We start from the raw sequence: 24,332 nt of genomic DNA on the forward strand, positions 1-24,332 counted from the left end.
TAATTTAGGTCAAGTAGTGTGTAAGCTTACGGACTGATGACCTTAGTTAAGTCCCATAAGATTTCACCCACATTTTTCTTAACTCTATCTACTGCACCCACTGTACTGCACGACTAGTATGTGATGGCAGAGGTGGTTACCATACATGTGGTTGCAGCGTTGACAGGTTGCCACTTTTTAACATAATTTTTTCTTCCGGATGTACTCGCCCAGAGGAAAGTTTGTGAGAGACATTTTTATTTTATCCCTGGCATGTGAGGAGTCGCACAGTGAAGCCCGAGTGCGCGAATTTCGCTTCACCCTGTATAACCAAATGAGTTACACTAGCACATTTTTGCTATTCAGGCAACTTATAAATTCACCCAAAATGCTCAAATATTCTCGTGTAGTGCAGAGGAGGACGAAATTCTGAGGATGAAGACAATATGATTGGTGAAGGTAGCCATCTGAGGGTGGGCATTATACGTCGAATCGGTCATAGTATTAAAATAAACCTATTTTTTAATTATTTTTCTATTTCAGTTATCCGCCAGAAATCAGCCGCATATTTTTTTTTCTTTTTACTTATCGTTCTTCCCTTCTGTTAAATGACATATTGTCTAACGCCTGGTTTGTTGTTTGCAGCTAGCCTTTAGCCAGGCACCCATTAAACCCTGCCCATAGATCCTTTAATAAGACCGCCATAACGTAATAATCTTAAAATTTCGTTTGTAGCGACGTGCCTAAACCATGGCTTGAAACAAGGACAGTCGAAACATCTGCCACATTGTGTAAATTCTTAAAAACTTTATCATTTCACCGTTAATTCATTTCCTTCTGGTCTCACTATGGCTATTCCCGCTTTCTAGACATTTTCAAGTGAACCTGTGGTTAACATATAAGTTTAAGCATTGATACATTATCATAACATTGCAGTTTAAATCATGAACAGCCGTATCGACTATAATGTTATAATTAAAATACCATTATGGTAGTATCAAAATAAATAATATTGTACATCGTAATACATGTCAAGAACTTATACTTTACAACCGGGATAAATCAATAATTGATTCCTTTTACCTACCATCACATCTCAGATATTTAGTTGCCGAATGGCTCAAAAATGTCTACAGTCTAGTTTCAAATAGATACCTCACTCATGAAATTTTTATAGCTGCTTTTGACGTCAATCTACCCTCGATTTGTTGGCGAAAATTTATGTTTAAAGTCGGCATTGGGCATGAAGCGTCACCCGAGATCGTTTGGTTTCTCAGAAAATTGTTTTGAGCAGTCAGTGCACGAATTTAAATGGTTGTGAAAACATAATTCATGTCTTGGTAACAACCAATCCTGAGTAACTAAGGAGCATTATGACGGGTGCATGAATTAGTGACCAGTAGGTCGTTGTAGCGAGACTGAATACCGTAACATCCAATCTACCAATATAAAAGAAAATTGTATCGGTTTAAAAAAAGTAGTTAAAAATTGGTTGACGCAATCTTATGAAATAGTTCCCACTCCTTCCAAACCAACTAAGCAGACCCGACGTGGCGTAATTCCGAGGGAATAGTAACGGAAGCAATTGAGAGACTTTACGAAGTTAATTAATAGAATACGGAAGTGATTCCCCATTACACATGAAACAGCTGAGAACACAGTATATATACATGTCTAACACTGCCGGAATGGGGGCGATCTGTACTATAAGGAACTCCGGGAGAAACTCCAAACAGCCAAGATCTGAAGGATATTATTTATTTAGATGATCTTTTTCGCTAACGCTGTTGCCGTCTCCGGATCTAAAAGAACAGAAACAGATTGACAGGTGAATATCTTTACGAAACGTGTCCATACATTTAGGAAAGTTACATACCTTCAACTTAACTATTAGTTCAATCTTCGCCATCTGCTCTTTGCAACGTGTCATATCACAGATGATGTATAAGGATCATGGATTACATTGGATGTCGGTATGCCATAACATAATATAATAACACAAAACATAAGATAAATGAAGTGCGGCATGCCTATACCACAGCTGATTCACCAGATGGCAGTGCAGTAATGCACTTTACTATTTACTTTTACGCAAGGCAAAGCACAATTATACGATATTAAGATCTGGTTGCTTATTCATCAAGAAAGCTGTACAATTGCAAGAATTGGTTAAAATAATAATGAAAGGTCTTTCACATAGTCGTTATTTATGTTTGATGCCAAATCCAATGAGGGACTTCGGCGGTATTGATCAGAAAATATTATAGAATTATTCTTGTATTAAAGGGGATTCTTAAAAAAGTCTTAATGATACATAAATGGAACATCCGACCACTCTGTGATGCAATATAATAAGACGTTAAGCTACTTTTTCTTACTGTGTAACATACATATTTACAACTGCAACTGAACATTCAGAGATAACTCTGTTAACTACTCAGACTCCATTCAGGATGGTATTATATACTTGTAACGTATTTTGCTACATAATTATCATTAATTTCTGTACTTTATTGTCTTCCTCGATGCCTAGGGTTAATTTTTATCTTGGGCTACACATTGATAAAGGCGTAACAGTTTATATTAACATCATAAACACAGTGAAAATTATAATCACTTCATAGAATCATTTTAGCATATTATCTTGTAAAATGCACATTAATTGCGTTACATAAGAGATCAGTTATCCAAGTCGAGAAATATCATGATATGTCGCTCAACGTCTAGGTCACTTATATTTCTTTTTGACTAATAATCGAATGTAATATTTTGAAAAAATCTTTCTACTACATCATAGATAAGATATAACCATCATAAGAGTGAACTACGTAATTAAAGAAACTGTGGTATACTACTTACTCTTCACTGCATGTACAGAACCGACCTGATAGCTCTTAATCGACTTCAACTACATAGCCACGATCAAGTTATGGGTGCCCTAACTGCGTCATAAGATTACTAAATCAGTTTTTATGTTAAAAGCATATTACTATCACCGAAGTAAAAAACTAGACAACTTCACACACTTGTAAAATGACCTTGGGAAGTCATAATAGTTTCATTATGTCCTTATAAGCTGCAGTAATGGCATTCAGAAATTTTCTCTTGCACTATAGTCGTAATCAGAAAACCCAGGTGCTCAAGGGTGCACACAACACCTCACGCCTCCCCTATCATCGCCCCTGTCCATGACGTGTTGTGTACAGAGTCATGGTTGGCCAGAATGTCAGTTCCCTACTTCCGTGTGTTACGTTTCGCAACGTGAATTCTTATAGTTTTACTGATATTACTAATATCGTAGAGTAACGTTCTGTGCATAGCACAATTGTTATCTCATTTCTTCTTGGTGTATCCTCGGACTTTATGGAGATTAGAAAACAAACTATATGTGTAATGTTGGGTATCTTGAACTTGCTATATAGAATCTTAACTTTGCTCGAGCAAAATAACCAACAGTGGGCTGAGGAATCCCAGAAGTAACCAAGCAACTTGTTAGCGGCAACATCTTCTTCAGAGGATTTAAATGTTAGTGTTGTCTTCCATTCGCTGTGAAAGGGACGTAAACGAGTAAGCAGATTTCCTCAAATGGACGATAAAAGTCACACGCAGGACTATGTTGGTATGTTACAATAAAGGATAGAATGATAATGGCAGTAAATTCAATTCCCAATTACAACACAAATTTGACTATGAGGACTCAGAAATTTCCATTCTTCTCCTTCAAAGATGACATTAGTTTTAAGAGAAAAAAATGCCACGAGTGACGCAAAATTTCTTATCGAACGAAGGAATATTGCCTTCTCGAGAACTACTTTTTTGTCATTTTCACTGGCGCCGTTTGCATGCGGAAGATAACAGTCGTTTGATTTATATGGATAGAGTTTGCGTCTCGTAAAACTATAGCAACATACATATTTGGTACGACTCCAAGGGAAATAAAGGCCTGAAAGCACCTATAAGATCAAAGTGATCGGCTCATTGTAACTCCTACAGATACCCCAATTACTGTTTACGTACCAAGAGCTGAACTTATATTTCACAGCTCTGGGATTTATGGAGAACCTTATTACCATTTGGGACTAAACTTTGCTGTTATAATGAATTAGGTTATTAATCTATTGCCCTCATTGGAGGAAAACTGCACTAGTGTGATGTCTAATGACAGGTATCATTCCATATGAGTTTTTCACATTTTTTGTCGTGGACTGCCTTCAGACAAAGGGTGTTAACTTTTTCCCTGTTAAAACTAAGGATGAAATTTTATCCACGAAAGAGATAAGTTGTACGAAGAAAAACTGGAGTACATTGTGTATGAATAGGGACATAAATCTGCGCAATTTCCGACAGTATAGCCTTTCCAGTTCTGATGAACTCAAACGGCAACTAGCGTAAAGGAAGACGTCTTTCAAGCTTTCCGCTGTACAACGACTGATTCTCGATTGCGTTATGCAAAAATATCTGACTGAATGCTAATAACATAAGGAGGAGAAGTGAAGAAACACTACGCCAATCAGAACGTTAACGATGCTGCAATCGTACGAATTTTAATACGAATAAGTAAACGCACTGACCCTGAACCATTTCTGAGGAGGAAGAAATTACGTAAGTATAAAATCTTAAACAACATTCAGCAATTATCTGCGGTTAATTATCCAGGATAATAATAATGTAACTACCTGCATTTTCGTTTCTTTCTAGGAAGAACTGTACACTGTATCAACGGGCTACATTTTGTTTGATGTCTGAAACTCAAGGATTGAACAGCATTTGGTAAGCACTCCATGAATTGCCCGTCTTCATACATGATCCAAACAATTACGTTTGATCTTCACATTTATCCTTCTGCGCTCCTAAGGCAGAGCTATTGCCTCTACACTTTTCTACAGTGTATATTGGAGTTTTGAGTCATCTGTCTCTAATAACGAAATATAATTTTTTTTCTGAGGTATGGTATAATCTCTGTCCTATTAAAGTGAGCCGTCACAACACGAATCCTTGTGACAGTATGCAAGACATCAAGTACAGCTAGTATTAAATTGCGTTCTAGGGTCACATGATAAAACAGTGATATCGTAGATGTTATCAAAATTAATTAAATAATCTTCTCAACAAGTTTTTCTCTTGAAGCTACTACGTGATCCTAGAGAAGACAGCTCCACCGGTGAAGACATTTTTCGTTATTCTTGAGAAACAATAATGTACCTCTTATGGTATTTTACACTCACGTTCATAAAAAACAGCACACCTTGAACGACTAGAGATAGGTCGTTCATATTAACAGGGCATGTACATTAGTATATTCTGCAGAAATGTTTAGCATTTAAATCATGTCGCCAAGCGGGTTCAAGGTCAACACCGACATCACTGCGCAACACCAACTACTGGTAATGGAAATGACCGTTTGGTGTCATTGGCCGGGAGGCCGCTTACGGGGCAGGTCCGGCCGCCTTGGTGGAGGTCTTATTACATTCGACGCCACATTGGGGGACCTGCGCGCCGGATGGGGATGAAATGATGATCAAGACAACACCAGTCCCTCAGCGGAGAAAATCCCCGACCCAGCCGGGAATCGAACCCGGGCCACTTAGGACGGCAGTCTGTCACGCTGACCACTCAGCATTCTGGGCGGACGCCACCTACCGGTAAAATGTGCCTGCGGCTCTCGTTACCGAAGGTAATGGATCAGAATTGAGTTGAGCAGACGAGTAGGATGTATCACAGATGTATGCGCGACCGGTAACGTGAAATCAGCGAGTCTGAAAGAGGGCACATTGTTGGCGTGAGAGAATGTTATGCACCCATCTGCGGAATTGCTACTTGTATGGGACGATGTGTTCCCGCAGTGCAACCAGTGTGTGCAGAGTGGTTCACGGAAAGCCGTACCATGACAAGATGGGTCAGGTGGCGCCGCCCAGACAATCCCTCGAGAAGATCGATACCTAACACGAATGGCATTGCAGTAGAGCACTCCATCCCCCTCGGCTCTGGCGCAACAGTGGAACAATGTAACACATCGTACAGTATCACGGGTGATAGCCGCTACCGCTTACTAAGGCATGGGTTATGTGCACGTCGTTCACTTCTCTACCTGCTTTTGACGAATGTGCAGAAACGTGATAGGTAGCAGTGGTGCATGGAACAACATTACTGGGGAGAGGAATGGCATTGGTGTTTTCGGACGAATCCAGTTCTGTTTGTCTGAAAATAATGGCCGTATTTTGGTTCGTCACAGACAGGGGGAGCGGTATCACACTGACTGGATCCGCACAAGACATGCAGCGCAAACTCGAGGCTTTGTGGTGTGGGATGCTATTGTGTACAACCACAAATGACAGCTGGTGCGTGTCCAGGGCACTGTGACCAGTGTGACCTACGTGAATAACATCCTGCGAGCCACAGTCATACCCTTTCTATAGTAGTCCGAGGAGCTATCGTAGAGGGCTCTAGGTACCTGCATCTCTCTGAGTGTTGCAAACATTACGGAACATCAGAGATTATCAAAGGTGCGCGAAATATCTAGAAGCATAGGAACTGTGTATTTGCTTTCTGTTATTGACAGTGGTTAGTACCTTGTTTAGTGCATCATCTATAGATTTTCCCGCCCTGAAACCGAACTGCTGCTGACCAGGGCCAAGGAACTCCCTGTGCGTTTGCAAGTGATCGCACAGAAGTCGTTCTTGCACTTTGGCTAAGTTGTTATGCAAGCGAATAGACCTACACGTCCCAGGGGCTTTTTTGTTCTTTCGTTTGGCAATCGCAACTCCGGCCTCCTCACATGCAATGGAAACAATGAAGGTACCCTTTCCATAGCAAGAGTTCATTACGGTTCGTTGTCCGGTATGAATCTGTTCATCCGACTGTTGCTCGTTATCGGGCAGGACTTGTTTAGCAGGAATTCTATAGAATTTCTCCACCCTTGGTTACTGTACCATCGTCTGCTCAGCGTTGCTAAGGCTAGAGGTGTCTTCAGACGCTCCGTTTGTATTTTGAAGCGTTACCCCCAAATGTTGATTTGTAACTATTTCTTAATGTTAGTGTTCCAATGTTCTTCTCGTGGTCTTTGTAACTCTTGTTTGTAGTATTTTTTTGCTTCCCTGAACTGTATGAGTGTTACATCTCTGTCCGTTGCTCTTGTCGTTCTTTGATAAAATTTTCGCTTATTTCTTGCTTCTTTGCGCAACCTTGTTAGTCTTCTAGTCCATGGTATGTCTAGCTTCCGTCCTGTGTCATGGGTCGGAGTTGCTGCCCTTTGTGCTTTTGGTAGTAAGTCAGTCAAAATATGTGCTTTAGATTCCACTGACCCCTCAACTGCATGTAGGGGAGAGGCCTCAATCATCTCTCTGCTTTATGAAATATCAATCGCTGATTTCTGTCCTGTGTGGGCGTGTATATTTGTGTCTCTGTGTTCATGATGGTGGTCGCTGTGAGTAGCGCCTCCATGACCTCCCACCCCGTTACAAGTGGAAGTGCATTTGCATTTGCAATTGTTATGTCAGTCCAGCTGCTGGCTCCAGATGGCGCTATATAGGTGGGTGACTCGGACTGTTAACAATTTACAGGTTGTGTTCACTTAGCACTTCATGGATTTGGTGCGCTTGGTCGTCCTTTGTTTCAGAGTGCTATATAGTCGACCTAGCATTTATGTCTGCAGCTATTAGTAAGTTTCTGTTATTGGCATATTCGACAGCGTCTCTGATCTAACTGTGATATGGTTCAATGACGTGCGAGTACTGAACGTATAACGAAGCAATAATCCACTTCTTGCCTTCGTGCACTGGATCCACTGTAGCGAAGTGCTCGGTACATTGATGAGCTATCTGTGTAAGTGTAAAGTTTCGATTTGTGACAACGATCGCAGCCTTCGCATTGGATGTGCCTGTTACGATGATTTTCTTGTGGTGAAAACCCACTACTTTGCCGTTCCTGGTGTAGGGCAGAACACGTCCGCGTACACCTCATGAACTAGTTTAGGTATCTCTATAAAAACTATTACCTGACTGTTTGCATCAGTTGTAAGAGTTTCACGTATGCCAGGTATATACAAAACAATTATATCGCTAGTCCGCAGCTCGTGGTGGTGCGGTAGCGTTCTCGCTTCCCTCCCCGGGTTCCCGGGTTCGATTCCCGGCGTGGTCAGGGATTTTCCCTGCCTCGTGATGACTGGGTGTTGTGTGATGTCCTTAGGTTAGTTAGGTTTAAGTAGTTCTAAGTTCCAGGGGACTGATGACGTAGATGTTAAGTCCCATAGTGCTCAGAGCCATTTGAACCATTTAATTAGATCGCTCTTCATTGTAAACGAAGTATACTCGTCCGTGGTCACTCGCAAGGTCTTTGTATACATATTCTAGAATGAGCATTCCACCCCTTCCAGTGCCGGCTTTGTGTAATAACTCAGTCCGTTCTTTAATGTCTATCCGTATTTAACTGATTTCAGCAAAAGTCTGTCTGCTCGGTCGTCGGATAGCAAATTGTGGCACCATTTGAGTTGACAATTCTAGTCACAAGTCGCAGTGGTGCTCTGTGGAAGGTCTCTCTTTTTTCTAGCCTCGGAATGCGTGTATTTTCATCCAGCTTTAAAATGTCGTCGGTTCCCCAAGCTATGTGTTCTTTGTCTGAGTCTGATCGTTCTCTCGCTGTCTGCTCGGGCTGCGAATGTTTTGAGGGTGCCTGTATTTCCTGTTTAGTGTCGTATTCTAGTTTAGGTTTTAGCTTATGTGTTTGAAGTTGTGTTGGGTTGTCTATTCGTTTGTGTTCTCCGGTAATCTCCAAGTTTTCACTTTTTTTCCTTCCATGCAGTTAATCAATATGCGTACTGTGTTATTTCTGTTTGTGAATCCTCCTGCGAAGAACGTCACTAGTCTGATGTAGGTTTTTCAGTTTTCGGTGTTGTATACTCTGTTGTGTTTCTGTGAGTCATATTTTTGCTGTGTCACGATGCTTTACCTCATGTCTTTGTTTTCGGGGCATCCTTGGGTGTGCTGCGTAGGGTAGCCGCGCAATGTAAAGCGCCTTGCCACGGTTCGCGCTGCTCCACCCGTCAGAGGTTCGAGTCTTCCGTCGGGCATGGGTGTGTGTGTTGTTCTTAGCGTAAGTTAGTTTAAATTAGATTAATTCCTGTGTGAACCTAGGGACCGACGACCTCATCTATTTGGTCCAATAGCAACCTAACACAAACTCCCAAATTCCAAAATTACTTGGATGTCTGTGCAACTTTAATGAATTGTGTAGTTGTTGGTAGACATTTCGTCATTAATTTCGTGATGTTCTTGTTTGTGATGTTTACATTTCCCACGATCATTTCTAACTAATTCTAATACATCTGTTCTTAACAGTAGGCAAGTCTGCATGGCAGTCCTTTGGTACATTTCACGTTTTAGCTTCCTGGCTTCCTCATAGTCCATGGCACGTTGCGTGCTCAATAAATCGATGAGTTCCGTTGTCTGTAAGCAATGACGCTGAACCGCGTCGCTGGCAACTAATGACGGCAGTATTTCAGTATCATCGAACGCGTCCGGGAGGAGGAAGCACATTTGATGCCGCCATGCAATAGCGGGGGTCACGACCTCACTCTGGTAGAGGGAGATTTGTGTTTCCGGCGGTTAATGTCTTCGTATACGCTGTCGAGATATGTGGGATGAAGGTCCCCTTGGCATGTCATGGTCTCAGTACACATAGTTCTGATAACTGAAATCTCTGTTAGCGATCAGTTTTTCAAGTAACTGTCTTCACGTGGGGCATTCCGGACCGCCTGCTTTGTTGCAAGTTGCGGCGGTGCGGTTCTTTCCGTCCCTTTAAGACGAACCTGCACTTACCTGTGATCACTGTCTCAGCAGATCGTCAGTAGGAAAGCCGAGTGAAACCTACTGTACTTCGACGTGAACCAGGCTGCAATTTAAGTCACTAATCTACGTCTCGGGAGAAAGTTTTCACACAAATGAATGGTTGGAAGTTTTGTCCTCAATCAATATATTCTGAAACTTAGGTGAACAAGTATCACTGCCAAGCCCGTGCTAGTCTTAATACAGTCACTCATAATCCCTTTCACTCACGTTAGCAAGTTTATGGTGTTGCATTTCCCGAAAACGTAATAGCTACAAAATACTGATTGTTTTTGATTGATAATGCTCGCCAAATATTAAGTCTGTCGGTACCAAATGCAGTCACAGTTTTTAGCCAACGACCTGCTCAATACGCCACGCGGAATGTATGTCTTTTCTCGTCACAAAATTCACTTAAAAATTCCAAAATTTCTGCACACATCGGAATAATTATGCCATCCCTTTCCAACACTTTTGATGTACGAAACACTGCTAGATCCGACAAATTATCAGTTCCATCGGAACTACTACTACACACGTCCGATTTGTTTCATGGCTAGGTCCCCACTCTTCCCTAGAATACTTTAAGTCTTCTCTCCCAGTAGAGAAAGGCTCGCGAAGAATATTGCTTTACCATTGGTGAGTTTACTCAACAGCCAATAGCAAAACAACATTCTCCCGCGTCAGTCCGCGCTGTTCATCAATAACCAATCGCAAAATAGTAAACCTCACGACTGAACATTTTACCAACGTAATTACCTAATATGCTGAAGTTTTGCTTATACATAAAGTTATTTACTATTGTTATTTATACCTGAATTAACTTTCCCTTTACCACAAACTTACTTTACAAATCTATTCTACAAAAACCTCCTTTGTCCATATCCATACTTCTTCGAAACGTTCGCACACTAAATCGTACTACACAACTCGTTAAACAATTATCTTCATATTAATCTTAAATCACACTCACGCATAATTCATTCTGATAAAACACATTAATAACATTTTACATACACAAAAAGACATAATAAAACTTAAAGGAAAATACTAGAACAGTTTATGAAAAACATTCTATTACTTTAGTGCACTCTAGTGGGCACAATCGAAACTAAAATCACAGTCCCCCTATCCAATATTGTCCTCTATCGGCTGATACACAAACTACGTGCGCGTCCAGTTCGCGTCACCATCTGCCACTATCCAGCTCTGAGACACGTCTTCTACCTAACTGCCTCCAAGGCAGGATCGGTATACGGCGCAACGCCTCAAAGTTTCTGCACATACATTGTGGGGGGTCCACTTGTACGTGGAGCTCGATTTTGTAATATACACTCCTGGAAATGGAAAAAAGAACACATTGACACCGGTGTGTCAGACCCACCATACTTGCTCCGGACACTGCGAGAGGGCTGTACAAGCAATGATCACACGCACGGCACAGCGGACACACCACGAACCGCGGTGTTGGCCGTCGAATGGCGCTAGCTGCGCAGCATTTGTGCACCGCCGCCGTCAGTGTCAGCCAGTTTGCCGTGGCATACGGAGCTTCATCGCAGTCTTTAACACTGGTAGCATGCCGCGACAGCGTGGACGTGAACCGTATGTGCAGTTGACGGACTTTGAGCGAGGGCGTATAGTGGGCATGCGGGAGGCCGGGTGGACGTACCGCCGAATTGCTCAACACGTGGGGCGTGAGGTCTCCACAGTACATCGATGTTGTCGCCAGTGGGCGGCGGAAGGTGCACGTGCCCGTCGACCTGGGACCGGACCGCAGCGACGCACGGATACACGCCAACACCGTAGGATCCTACGCAGTGCCGTAGGGGACCGCACCGCCACTTCCCAGCAAATTAGGGACACTGTTGCTCCTGGGGTATCGGCGAGGACCATTCGCAACCGTCTCCATGAAGCTGGGCTACGGTCCCGCACACCGTTAGGCCGTCTTCCGCTCACGCCCCAACATCGTGCAGCCCGCCTTCAGTGGTGTCGCGACAGGCGTGAATGGAGGGACGAATGGAGACGTGTCGTCTTCAGCGATGAGAGTCGCTTCTGCCTTGGTGCCAATGATGGTCGTATGCGTGTTTGGCGCCGTGCAGGTGAGCGCCACAATCAGGACTGCATACGACCGAGGCACACAGGGCCAACACCCGGCATCATGGTGTGGGGAGCGATCTCCTACACTGGCCGTACACCACTGGTGATCGTCGAGGGGACACTGAATAGTGCACGGTACATCCAAACCGTCATCGAAGCCATCGTTCTACCATTCCTAGACCGGCAAGGGAACTTGCTGTTCCAACAGGACAATGCACGTCCGCATGTATCCCGTGCCACCCAACGTGCTCTAGAAGGTGTAAGTCAACTACCCTGGCCAGCAAGATCTCCGGATCTGTCCCCCATTGAGCATGTTTGGGACTGGATAAAGCGTCGTCTCACGCGGTCTGCACGTCCAGCACGAACGCTGGTCCAACTGAGGCGCCAGGTGGAAATGGCACGGCAAGCCGTTCCACAGGACTACATCCAGCATCTCTACGATCGTCTCCATGGGAGAATAGCAGCTTGCATTGCTGCGAAAGGTGAATATACACTGTACTAGTGCCGACATTGTGCGTGCTCTGTTGCCTGTGTCTATGTGCCTGTGGTTCTGTCAGTGTGATCATGTGATGTATCTGACCCCAGGAATGTGTCAATAAAGTTTCCCCTTCCTGGGACAATGAATTCACGGTGTTCTTATTTCAATTTCCAGGAGTGTATTTCATGAAAAATGACATGAAATGGTTATCACAGTAGAAGAGATTGCATCTTTAACACCACTGAACCAAAGATGTTGCCTGATTGCAGAATCAATTGTAAGTAGGGCAACGCAGGAGCAGTTGCCATTGTACTCTGTTAAAGATAGGATGTAAGAATTTCAGCTAGTGGCTGGCTGTGAGAATTTAGCTGCTGGCCGATGGACGCAGAATAATACAGTTTGGTAAGGTAATGAAATTTTGTAAATTTACTTTTAAGTATGCAGCAACGCAATGTGGAATTTCCTAATTCAATCGGTATCGTCCCTTGAATGTAGGAACCAAGTATCCTCCATCACATGTGTCAGGCAAATCCAACACCTTCCATGAAAACCCTGACATGAGAAGCAAATCCAGTAGTATGTCACACAGCTCCGAATAAATCGTGACATTGAATTAACCAAAGTAATACGAGTAACGAGTGAGCAAATGGAATACCACAGACTAACACAAGAATGCCTAAATGCATGTTATACCTTCCCACCGTGAGACAGACGCAGTTCCGAGGGGAGAAACTAGAACAGAAGCCAAGAGTAGAACCGTGTTAAGTTAGAAGGCCCTACGATAAGGGACAGACACCCACGTCTCCAGCTAACCGTTAGGACCACCCCCTAGCCCATGTTAAAAGCTAGAGCCCTAGCGTGAGACATTTTCGCGTCTCTGTTACGTTGCAAACTTTAAAAACATTGCCCCACCACGAAAAGTATAACGTTTCTCATTGGATAGACGGAATTTTTGTAGGCAGAGCTTAAGGTTAACATTGAGACCCTGATTGGTCAGATGAAAACACAGCCAGATAGTTTTTTTAAACCAACTTCGGTAAATTGTAGTAAGGAGAAGTTAGGGAAGAGTTGCTTCCGAGACGGCGAGGTGAGCGGAGCTGTACTGCCCGCCGCCCCCTGACAAACACCGACAAGGTAATGAACGCAAGGGATGCCGCATAACAGCGCATAAAGCTTCACTCAGAACTGCAGAAGTCTTATCTGTTACACCCCTTTTTTGCGTTATACTAGTGTCGATCGCCAATTAAAGCTCATGGTTTTCAAAAAAATGGGTCAAATGGCTCTGAGCACTATGGGACTTAACATCTGTGGTCATCAGTCCCCTAGAACTTAGAACTACTTAAACCAAACTAACCTAAGGACACCACACACATCCATGCTTGAGGCAGGATTCGAACCTGCGACCGTAGCAGTCACGCGGTTCCAGACTGAGCGCCTGAACCGCTAGACCACAGCGGCCGGCCCATGGTGTTCACATTTGCCACTTGAAGTAAAAATCTGAAACGCGATAATTTTTCTGTTATATAGTTATTGAGAAGCCACATCAGCCACTGTAATTTATGACAAGTTAGATAAGTAATTAAAGATAATTGAGGGTCACTGCAGACCATTTTGATAGTTTTCTCTCTTGTGAAACTTAATTTAAACGTAGATTATAGATGTGATATGGCATAGGTCATCCTTCGATCCATTGTAGAACTTGGAAACCTATTCAGGGAATATTCGTTCACATTTTTGTTGAATGCAGTTGGTTTTTACCATCCTGTATTAGAACATTTCCTTTTATCAATAGTGCAATTTATAAACAATGTTTTGTGAGTAGAATAAAATTTCCAATGGTAAAGTAAACTGCTTTTTCGACGTTATTTTACCAGATAACAAAATATAGGAAAGCCTTGACCCCTTCCACTAAATTTAGTTAGTATTAAGATTCTTTTACAGGGAGTGCAGTGGAGCTGACGCTGATATCATTAAGTATTTGGTTATATCTTCGCTAGTCTCATTGAACTCTTCTGAATTCTACATGTCATGTGTGGTCTGGCGTCTCCTTACCAGCAACGGGTCCCAGGATCAAACTACTCAATTCCCTAAAAAACACTCTCAGAGCGTCGTTGCGCGAAAGTGGTAGGGAGACACGATATAGAACAAACAGACGCCACGCAGAATGTTAGACATTTATTGTATAGGTTGATTTGGTACGTCCTATTTGTAATTTTTTTTTGTATTTGGTAATCCTGACACAGAACACAGTCAAGTTAACTTTTGGAATCTGTTTTGTCAAACGATGTCAGACATTTTGTGATGTAACAACCCAAGTATTGTTAACTACGTGAATAAGTGAGAACTGTAGAACAGTTGAGAAGTTCACTGATTTTGAAGTTAATGTAAAATGTTTCATATTACATTTTGAGAAAGAGGAAATTACTTTAAATACAATTTTCGGTCTTAGCATATCATGTTATCAGTATCTCATCCTCCACTATGTCGTGTGACATTCTTTGTATTAAGCTATTTTACGGCCGGCACTGCACTCCGCTGTGCCAAGATTGAATATTTTGTATACCTACTGTGGAGAGAAAAAGAATACCAAGATTACATCCGTTGCGACTCAACAGCTAAGGAAAGTGTATTTCATTGTATATTTGGATAGGGAATTTTATGTTTATTGTACAGGGCCATAGAACTCGGTGCTCACGAGACTGAGTAAATTTCAGAAGAACTGATTTCATTACAAGCATTACATCCTGTTTTTTCCAGATTACGTTGTTTAATTTTTCTTTGTATTACAGTAAATCTGATTAAGCACACCATTTGTTCAAAAACAAATCACAAAGTAAATTTGGATTAGACAAAGTTATTTCTAAGGAACGTTACACTTGTAACAAACACAATTATAATTTTAAAGAACGTTATATTTTTAAAGGACGTTACTATTGTCGACAGCTCCGCCAGTCTTTCGTTTTGTGAATTCGTTGATATTAAAGTAGTCAGATATATATTTTCGGTTCTCTCAACCACTCTGTAGCAATAATAGTAGTTAAATTTTTATGGCGTAACGCAGTTTACTAACTTGTATAAAAAAATTTCCACACTTCATCGGTATTCTTATGCTCCGTCTTGCTTTTTGTTTTTTTTCGCTGAGTTGAGTATTGAATTTTTGTCTGAGGATTTATGCCCTATATTTCATTTACGATGCCGCAAAAAGCTTCCGGGCATGGATGTGTGTGATGTCCTTAGGTTAGTTAGGTTTAAGTAGTTCTAAGTCTAGGGGACTAATGACCTCAGACGTTAGGTCCCATAGTGCTCAGAGCCAATTGAACCATCAGACGGTAGGGTCCGGTATTGCGGACGCCGCTGATCTTCAAATGGTTGATGTGCACAATTAAAAACTTGATTATTTAACGATTGAGGTCAGTGATTTACCTACGTTGCACACAATTAATCAGATTGTCAATGGTATGTCAAAGGAAACAGTAGTGAAAGCATTAAAACTGCTCTTAAAAATCCGTCAGATTTCATTTAGGGCATTTGTGTTCATAATGCAACAAACGAGACCTCCATGGTTGCAGATCACGTCTCCACACCACGAAACCCAACACAGATGACACCCGACGCATCAGCTGAAAAGGATACGGAAGCAATGCTTCAAATTCTCATGCAAATGATGGTTAAACAGAATAACGATTTAATAAAAATGATGAACAATTTTCCATCGTACGACTGGAAAGACAAGATATCAAAGCTGACACCGCTACTCAGCGAGCCGTGCTGCGGATCGCGTTGGTGCTGTGTGTAGGTTTTTGCCAGATCGTATCTTTTAGTTGGCATGGTTACGTTGTTAGTCTTCTTCTCGTGTTCACTGGCGCCACACTGTTTCGTAATTGTTGCCTGTCCGCTAGTGGCAGCAGAAGTGCTTATCGATATGTAGTGTTGCTGCCCTATCTTTTGGGGGACCTCTTCCGTGTGGTGTGAGTGGGGAGTTCGGTTGGGATCGCAGGAGCAGCAAGGTTGCTGTCTGTATTTGATGTATATTTGCTAAATGTTTTTAATAATTGCCAATTCGAGCGTTAAAGGCCTACAGCCGTGATTGTGGTTACTTGCCTTAAAATTCTGATCGCGACCACATTGGCTTATTTTCTAAAATTATTTACTGAAACAAATGAGTGAAATTGCCAAGCAAACCAATAGTAATTGATTCGGGCCCCATCCACAATCGTATCCCAATCCTGCCTTCCTGGATTACCAGGTTTCACTCAGTTCAATGAACAATTTTCCACCATATGTGGCGAGCTTAATCGTACACAGAGACGACTGGTAACCCTTTTAAACAGGTAGATATAGATATTAAGGCCAGTGAAAAACGTCTTTGCGATAAAATTGAAGCCATAGCAAGGCAATGCGCAGTTAGCACCAGACCTCTAATAGACGACATTAATACTATAAGACATCAATGTACTGAAACCCATCAAAATTTTACTGAGAAATTAACCATGACCTCTCATAAGCGGCACGGCATTGTCAGTTTTTCCTCCGACGTTACCGTCAGCAACAGCAGTTTGATAATCTCAGAAACCATTAATGAACCCGTTGTGCCTACCAAATCGGATAACAAAGATAAGTTTCCCTCGTCAAAACTTTTCATTACCTTTCATTTATAGTGACGACAATACAGTCTGGAGAAACACACATGAACGCTCTTTGGAGAAACCCACGCAGTCTGCAACAGTTAATAGTGAAGTTATGAAGCCCCATATTAAGCATGATGGCACTAACAGTAACGAAGTTTTCTGTCAAGACAAAAATGGTACACACAACGCCTCCCTTTGTCATGAAAACCTTCCGTCACACCACAGCTTTCTGCTTCATCGTGTGGGAACAAATCTGCTTCACTCAACCTTTGTGCTGATAAATGCTATTCGCCACCGATCGATTTGCAGACCAGATTCATACAGCAAAATCGAAAGTCAAATAACTTTTATTTCCCTCGGATTAATGGTGCGAACTGTCAAACACAAGACGCCACATTCAGCTTCAACGAAGGACTGAGTTTGTTTCCTTCTGTGACGCAAACCAGAAATGTTACTCAGCAACTGCGTCACAACACTATATTTTATGAAGAACAAGACGATTACCCTTACAATGATTCTTTCAATTGTGCAACTAATACTGCGCAAACGCAAACTAGTATACCGCTCAGAGCCTACTGACATACTTAGTAGCCCATTCTGGGAAGTGACATTTTTCTAACAACACTTCTGTTCAATCTACTACTGATACGGATTCCGATGAAACCACGCAATATATCGCCATTCCATTTATCTCTTTCACACCAGATACGTACAATCGCGACAACACACAGTCAGAACTCAAAATTAACAGCTACAAGACGATGTCCGTTATTACAGAAAATAAAACACAACTAGTTTCGGTTTGACTCACGTTCAATCAGTAATCGATGAGAACAATCTAATTTATATTCAACTTGAGCTGGGGCTGTCTCCTGGAGATTTCGGTGTTGCAACTCATATTGCTGGGGAGGGTTGCAAAAAACTGTTTGAGAATTCTCACATGAAACAATTTTTCTGTCCCGTTGTGAAGGTTGAATTAACATGAACAAGCCATGGGAAACTGTTTCTAATTAGCTTACTACGTTCTGAGAATCCCAAGCCAGAAGAGGAACCGATGTGGAATTAAGGTCTGATCAGGGTAGATCCAGAAAATAAACCGCAAGGTGGAATGAGTATAGTTTCTTTGGGTAGGAGGATCTTTGATGGTTAAGAGACCCGGGCGTGCGCAGTAAAAAACTAGGGAGTCGCAGCTAGGTCCCCGGAGGAAGCAAACATGTGGTGACAGCTTTAAGGTAGGATTCGCTCTACGCAGTTTGTCTGCACTAAGCAAACTTTAGCACGTTAATGGGAGAAGCTGTATAATGATTTAAAAATGGTTTTCGTTAGATAATGTTCAGAGTTAGGGTTTGTATGTCCAAGGTTTGATACAGCAAGTGTTTTTGTAAAATTTTTTTCAAGATTGATTCGAGTTACAAAAAAGTAGGAAATGGTGGTTTTTGTGCATGGCTTAAAATAAGCCATATCATTTGCTTGTATTGAGTATGAAAATGAGTGGTAAAGTAATGTTACCTACCAATGAAAGAATGTAAAGAAAATTAGGCATCGACACAATATATATGTGCAGTTCACAGTTTGAAATCGATTTTTGTATAACTAAAGATATCACAGTAATGTTATTTCAAATAAATAATTTTATGCCATTGCACAACTGGCATTATTCAAGTCAAGATATAATTTCATTAAGTAAACATCAGGGCCAAAAGTAAATTTTTCGGTACCTTCTTAACGCCAGTGCACAAACGGTATTACATCTACATCTACATCTACATCTACATCTATACTCCGCGAGCCACCTTACGGTGTGTGGCGGAGGGTACTTATTGTACCACTATCTGATCCCCCCTTCCCTGTTCCATTCACGAATTGTGCGTGGGAAGAACGACTGCTTGTAAGTCTCCGTATTTGCTCTAATTTCTCGGATCTTTTCGTTGTGATCATTACGCGAGATATATGTGGGCGGTAGTAATATGTTGCCCATCTCTTCCCGGAATGTGCTCTCTCGTAATTTCGATAATAAACCTCTCCGTATTGCGTAACGCCTTTCTTGAAGTGTCCGCCACTGGAGCTTGTTCAGCATCTCCGTAACGCTCTTGCGCTGACTAAATGTCCCCATGACGAATCGCGCTGCTTTTCGCTGGATCATGTCTATCTCTTCTATTAATCCAACCTGGTAAGGGTCCCATACTGATGAGCAATACTCAAGAATCGGACGAACAAGCGTTTTGTAAGCTACTTCTTTCGTCGATGAGTCACATTTTCTTAGAATTCTTCCTATGAATCTCAACCTGGCGCCTGCTTTTCCCACTATTTGTTTTATGTGATCATTCCACTTCAGATCGCTCCGGATAGTAACTCCTAAGTATTTTACGGTCGTTACCGCTTCCAATGATTTACCACCTATGGCATAATCGTACTGGAATGGATTTCTGCCCCTATGTATGCGCATTATATTACATTTATCTACGTTTAGGGAAAGCTGCCAGCTGTCGCACCATGCATTAATCCTCTGCAGGTCCTCTTGGAGTACGTACGAGTCTTCTGATGTTGCTACTTTCTTGTAGACAACCGTGTCATCTGCAAATAGCCTCACGGAGCTACCGATGTTGTCAACTAAGTCATTTATGTATATTGTAAACAATAAAGGTCCTATCACGCTTCCCTGCGGTACTCCCGAAATTACCTCTACATCTGCAGATTTTGAACCGTTAAGAATGACATGTTGTGTTCTTTCTTCTAGGAAATCCTGAATCCAATCACAAACCTGGTCCGATATTCCGTAAGCTCGTATTTTTTTCACTAAACGTAAGTGCGGAACCGTATCAAATGCCTTCCTGAAGTCCAGGAATATGGCATCAATCTGCTCGCCAGTGTCTACGGCACTGTGAATTTCTTGGGCAAATAGGGCGAGCTGAGTTTCACATGATCTCTGTTTGCGGAATCCATGTTGGTTATGATGAAGGAGATTTGTATTATCTAAGAACGTCATAATACGAGAACACAAAACATGTTCCATTATTCTACAACAGATTGACGTAAGCGAAATAGGCCTATAATTATTCGCATCTGATTTATGACCCTTCTTGAAAATGGGAACGACCTGCGCTTTCTTCCAGTCGCTAGGTACTTTACGTTCTTCCAGCGATCTACGATAAATTGCTGATAGAAAGGGGGCAAGTTCTTTAGCATAATCACTGTAGAATCTTAAGGGTATCTCGTCTGGTCCGGATGCTTTTCCGCTACTAAGTGATAGCAGTTGTTTTTCAATTCCGATATCGTTTATTTCAATATTTTCCATTTTGGCGTCCGTGCGACGGCTGAAGTCAGGGACCGTGTTACGATTTTCCGCAGTGAAACAGTTTCGGAACACTGAATTCAGTATTTCTGCCTTTCTTCGGTCGTCCTCTGTTTCGGTGCCATCGTGGTCAACGAGTGACTGAATAGGGGATTTAGATCCGCTTACCGATTTTACATATGACCAAAACTTTTTAGGGTTCTTGTTTAGATTGTTTGCCAATGTTTTATGTTCGAATTCGTTGAATGCTTCTCTCATTGCTCTCTTTACGCTCTTTTTCGCTTCGTTCAGCTTTTCCTTATCAGCTATGATTCGACTACTCTTAAACCTATGATGAAGCTTTCTTTGTTTCCGTAGTACCTTTCGTACATGATTGTTATACCACGGTGGATCTTTCCCCTCGCTTTGGACCTTAGTCGGTACGAACTTATCTAAGGCGTACTGGACGATGTTTCTGAATTTTTTCCATTTTTGTTCCACATCCTCTTCCTCAGAAATGAACGTTTGATGGTGGTCACTCAGATATTCTGCGATTTGAGCCCTATCACTCTTGTTAAGCAAATATATTTTCCTTCCTTTCTTGGCATTTCTTATTACACTTGTAGTCATTGATGCAACCACTGACTTATGATCACTGATACCCTCTTCTACATTCACGGAGTCGAAAAGTTCCGGTCTATTTGTTGCTATGAGGTCTAAAACGTTAGCTTCACGAGTTGGTTCTCTAACTATCTGCTCGAAGTAATTCTCGGACAAGGCAGTCAGGATAATGTCACAAGAGTCTCTGTCCCTGGCTCCAGTTCTGATTGTGTGACTATCCCATTCTATACCTGGTAGATTGAAGTCTCCCCCTATTACAATAGTATGATCACGAAACTTCTTCACGACGTTCTGCAGGTTCTCTCTGAGGCGCTCAACTACTACGGTTGCTGATGCAGGTGGTCTATAGAAGCATCCGACTATCATATCTGACCCACCTTTGATACTTAACTTAACCCAGATTATTTCACATTCGCATTCGCTAATAACTTCACTGGATATTATTGAATTCTTTACTGCTATAAATACTCCTCCACCATTGGCGTTTATCCCATCCTTGCGGTATATATTCCATTCTGTGTCTAGGATTTCGTTACTGTTCACTTCCGGTTTTAACCAACTTTCCGTTCCTAATACTATATGCGCACTATTTCCTTCAATAAGAGATACTAATTCAGGAACCTTGCCCTGGATACTCCTGCAGTTTACCAATATTGCGTTGACTTTTCCTGTTTTTGGTCTCTGAGGACGGACGTTCTTTATCAACGATGATAATGTCCTCTCTGGTAAGCCGTCAGGTATTTTATCGTTTCGCCCAAGGGGGGGGTCCCTCTAACCTAAAAAACCCCCGTGTGCACGCCACACGTACTCTGCTACCCTAGTAGCTGCTTCCGGTGTGTAGTGCACGCCTGACCTGTCTAGGGGGGCCCTACAGTTCTCCACCCAATAACGGAGGTCGATGAATTTGCAACCATTATAGTCGCAGAGTCGTCTGAGCCTCTGGTTTAGACCCTCCACACGGCTCCAAACCAGAGGACCGCGATCGACTCTGGGTACTATGCTGCAGATATTAAGCTCAGCTTGCACTCCGCGTGCGATGCTGGTTGTCTTCACCAAATCAGCCAGCCGCCGGAAGGAACCAAGGATGGCCTCAGAACCCAAGCGGCAGGCGTCATTCGTTCCGACATGTGCTACTATCTGCAGCCGGTCACACCCAGTGCGTTCAATAGCTGCCGGAAGGGCCTCCTCCACATTACGGACGAGACCCCCCGGCAAGCACACCGAGTGCACACTGGCATTCTTCCCCGACCTACCCGCTATTTTCCTGAGGGGCTCCATAACCCGCCTAACGTTGGAGCTCCCTATAACTAATAGGCCCGCCCTCTGTGACTGTCGGGACCTTGCCGGAGAATCGGCCACTGGCCCAACAGGCGAGGCATCCTGTGGTGGCTCGGAAACGATGTCATCACCACTAGGAAGCACCCCGTACCTGTTGGAAAGGGGTAAGGCAGCTGCCACGCGGCCAGATCCCACCTTCGCCTTTCGGCCAGGCACGCGCGAGCCAACCACTGTCCGCCATTCACCCTGGAGTGATGGCTGACCGGTAAGATGCTCACTGCCGGAAGACGCAGCGACATCAGGGGTTCCATGCGATTCCAAGGCCACCGAAGTAGGCATAGGTCTCACCGCAGTTGCCCCAACGCCACTACGAGCCGACGCCTGCGCCTCGAGCTCGATGAGCCTAACAGACAAAGCCTCCACCTGCCCCCGAAGAGTGGCCAATTCTCCTTGCGTCCGCTCACAACAACCACAGTCCCTACACATGACTATGTTTACCCTACTCTATACGGTGACAAATTCCCAAGATAATCTTCTGATGAGCTACTCTGATAATCAAGAAACACTCACTGAAATACGAGACGCGAAAACTACGCTAGGTTTTCCCAGAAAAACTATTTAAAAGCTAAGCGCAGCAAATAAGTACAAAAACGCTACGTAAAGTTTTATCAAGAACTGTTAGTTACTATGCAGAGCAGATAAACACAAATAGAATCCCTTCCTTAGTGGAAGGTCGTAAACAAAATGCAAAATAAACGCTTTATACAAACAGTACTCGCTGCTGCTGGTGCTCTCGCTCTGGCTGTCACAAGACAATTATTATCTTAAACTTGATTGCTGAGTTAAATACGTGTTTCATTACTGGCAAAATGGAGGAGTGCATGAAACGATTTCGCAGACGCCGTCAGATGCAGGTTTGTTGAATAATTAATTTGGAACAATTTTCCCTTTGATTCTTTCACTGATTAGAAAGAAAATAAATTTTGGATAGATACTTTCATTTTTAAAAATTATTTTATCTTTGATACTTTCACTTGGTGAGACCTTCTGTGGTGACAATCTTGGATATATTTTCCGTAACTGTGGACTTTTTTTTCGAGCATTCCTTTTGCCACCACTGTTTCAGCTGTGCACTGCATTGGTAGTTGCGCAATATTGCGTTTGCTGCTACGCTTGTGAACATTTATTTTAGTTCTGCTTCTGTTTATACTGATATTATGTGTCTATGCTCATTGTTTTACTTTTTGTGTACAAAATATCGTCTTGTGAATTACGACCGTTTTGAATTTTTTGCCCACGATATTGTCTCCATCACGATGTCTAAAACATATCGACAGGGTGATAAAGTACAATTACGCAGTTCCTCAAAATCGCGTAAGCAACAATAACCGGACAATGACCTAGATCTGTCATCTAACCCTCCTACTTCACAAAGTGACCAGGAATTTGACGACAATGCTGCAGCATATAATGACGCCACAGAGTCATAAAATTCCGCATCGGATCCTCTTCTGCCTTCGGATTCTCAGAATGTAGTAAGCCAATTAGGAACAGTTTCCCATGACTCGTTCATGTTAACCCAACCTTCACAAAGCCATGTGGGTGATTCCGAGAACCAATTTCTCCTGCAATATTCTTCCACAGGCAGAGAAATTGTTTCATTTGAGAATTCTCAAACAGTTTTTAGCGATTCTCCCCAGCAATGTGAGTTGCAACACTCAAATCCCGAGGTGACCTCCACAGCTCTAGTTGAAGATAAATTAGATTGTTTTCTTCGACTATTGAGCGAAAGTGACACAAATCATGATGAAGAATTTGCTCATTATCGTGCAGACAATGCTAAATGTGGTGAACAATTTGCTCAATACCGTGCAGAGAATGCTAAACGTGATGAATACCTTATCGGTAATATTCAGAAATTAACCCAAACTGTTGACGCATTTAAAGAAGTAACTGACAATAAATTACAGGATATCATTGAAATGCATAAGCGCGACGTTACTGACCTTTGGGAGAGAATCAATGCAGTACTTGCACCTGAGTCTATTGAAAAGTTGCAACAAACTTCCGTTCCTCATTCTGAGCACATACAGGCCTTAGAATCATGTACTGCATCCCTGACATCTGGCGTCACTCAACTTAAAACAAAGGTCAGTGAACAG

This window comes from Schistocerca americana, chromosome 3 (assembly GCF_021461395.2).
Source record: "Schistocerca americana isolate TAMUIC-IGC-003095 chromosome 3, iqSchAmer2.1, whole genome shotgun sequence".
NCBI lineage: Eukaryota > Metazoa > Arthropoda > Insecta > Orthoptera > Acrididae > Schistocerca > Schistocerca americana.